The sequence below is a fragment of the Sorex fumeus genome, unplaced genomic scaffold, assembly GCF_029834395.1.
Source record: "Sorex fumeus unplaced genomic scaffold, SorFum_2.1 ptg000033l, whole genome shotgun sequence".
NCBI lineage: Eukaryota > Metazoa > Chordata > Mammalia > Eulipotyphla > Soricidae > Sorex > Sorex fumeus.
The window spans coordinates 17,761,060-17,763,354 of record NW_026606090.1 but is presented as its reverse complement, the minus strand read 5'-3'; the positions used below and the strand labels follow the sequence as shown (position 1 = coordinate 17,763,354).

The window sequence follows — 2,295 nt, the reverse complement described above, 5'->3', positions numbered from 1 at the left end:
GGGCAACTGAAACCTCATGGAAAGGGGGGCGTTCCCGGGACGTCCTTCACCGTACCAAAGCCACGAGCGACTCTCCAACAGGGCTATGGCTCCAGAAGCACAAGGACTTAATGCAGAGCCCGGCAGCTTGCGGCAGAAAAGTGAATGGACTATGCGTTAATCCACACCACCATGCCTGCCCGGAAGGGAAAGGGTGTTGCTCCCTTCTGCCTTTTTCCCTCTGGAAAGCAAGATGGCGGCCACCTCGAAGCTTTTTGGAAAGCCAGGTATGAGGTGGTCATGACGGGGCAACTGAAACCTCATGGGAAGGGGGACATTCCCGGCTTGTCCTTCACGCCCTACCGACGTCACGAGTTGCCCCCCACGAGTGGCTCTCTGGCACAGCCATGGCTCCAGAGTCACAGAAACCAATCTCATAATTATCTGACTCTCAGCAGAAATACTTCCAGGCTTAATAAGTAAAATACCAGAAATCTAAAATCGCACAGCCGCTATTGCGGCCGCACGACATCATTTGGTTCTTGTAACCAGCTATAGAAAACAAATTATTTCACAATGCCTTTTCAGCAGGTCTGATTTCGGGGTGTAAACTCTAAATAATAATGGTGCATCTTTTGTCAAAACAATGAATCTAATCAAAGTAGATAGAGTGTTAACTAGAATTCATCTGCCTCACAGGCATTGGGAGAGTTGGGAAAGGGGGTATATAGGGGTTCTTGGTGGTGAAAAATAAGTACTGGTGAAGGGAAATGTGTTTGATGATTGCATGACCAAGATTTAAACCTGAAAGCTTTGTAACTTTTCCCACAGTGATTCAATTAAAAATTTTTTAATTTTTTTTTAAAAAAAGAAATTTGGGGGGAAGTGGGATTTGCAGATTTTACCCAAGGCTGGGAAGCAGAGGCCCTGGAGAAGGGGGAGAAAGAAGGCAGAGGATCCCGATTACTAATTCGGATTTCTAGACCCGAATCTCTTAGCCCCAGAGACATTATTAAAGGAAAAGATTTTCTCTCTCTTCCCTCTTCTTTCTCCTTAGCCTTAGCCATGGCTGAGGCAGGACCCGGGATGAGTGAGACCATCACTGAGACAATGGTTACCGTGACAACCGAGCCCAAGAACCAGAGCCTTACCATCAAACTTCGGAAAAGGGAACCAGATAAAAAGGTGGAATAGACAAGTGATACTGTGGATAATTAACATATGGGATGCCGTTCATCAAAATGCTGCTGTATTTATGAGAAACCTCGGGCATTTGGTGAGAGCTCCACAGAAAGTGAGGAGGAAGAAGAGGAAGGCTGTGGTCATACACACTGTGTACGGGGCCACCACAAAGGACGGCAATAAGCAACAACAGGTCCAACCCCTACCACCCCTCCCTCCCCATCCACCGAACACTTCCCACCCCCTTCCAGGGCCAATGCAGCACTAAATTCCTTGCTCCCTACCATATCCATGTGTGTCTGGCCCTTAGTTTATCCAAGGGGCTACTTGAGGACTAATTCACTCTCCAGACTCCTCCTCCCTTCTACTCTGCCTGAGAGAGAGAAGAGGAAAAGGAGAGTGAACAGAGATCCTGAAATTCTGACTTGCTGCTATTCCACAACTCTGACTTCTGGGCTCCCCCAGGCTACATTTCTTTTAATACTCATTTTATTTCCCTAGGGATCCAGCAATTTTGGGCCCATTCTCTTCCCGTTGTTTTTACTACCAAACTGCCTGTCCTTGGGATCCATTTATCTTGGACCCTGTACTCTCAACTTGAGTCCCAAACATTTATATTGGGTTTCCACCAATCCCAATTTTCACTGCCAGAGTCCCAGTCAGACTCTAGGCAATCTTTCCCAACATGCTTTTTAATCCTGGCTTAAAATGCTCCCATTAATGTGTTTATGTAACTCTAACTTAGTCCTTGCCTGTAAGATGTGAGGTCTTTGGAGAAACTTCAGGGTTCCTGGCCCTTGGCTTTCCCTTCTTCCCATTTCCCTTGTGCCCTCAAGAATTAGGAGAGGTCTCTGTCATTTTCACCTTAAACGGAAAAATGAAATAGTGATGATCTCTCACCTATCATGTGATCTAGGACTTATGACAAAGCTGGCTTCAAGCAAGACTGGTCACTTAGAGCCATCTATCTCCTCAGTCTTTGTTCTTCAATGAGGAGATAGATCCAACATAGTTTCAGGGGGCTGGGTCTCTGCAAGAGGAAGTAAAAAGGAGAAAGCCAGGAGATGGGGCATGTTCCTAACATTATACTCTTAGGCCTTCCTTCCTAGACTTTGATGTTTCTACCAGCCCAGA

At 46.4% G+C, this 2,295-nt stretch overlaps 1 pseudogene; it reads left to right on the top strand.

Moving 5' to 3' along the window:
• Window positions 1-922: 922 nt before the first annotated feature.
• Window positions 923-1,947, top strand: LOC130026153 (E3 ubiquitin-protein ligase PPP1R11-like; annotated as a pseudogene).
• The last annotated feature ends 348 nt before the right edge of the window (window positions 1,948-2,295 follow it).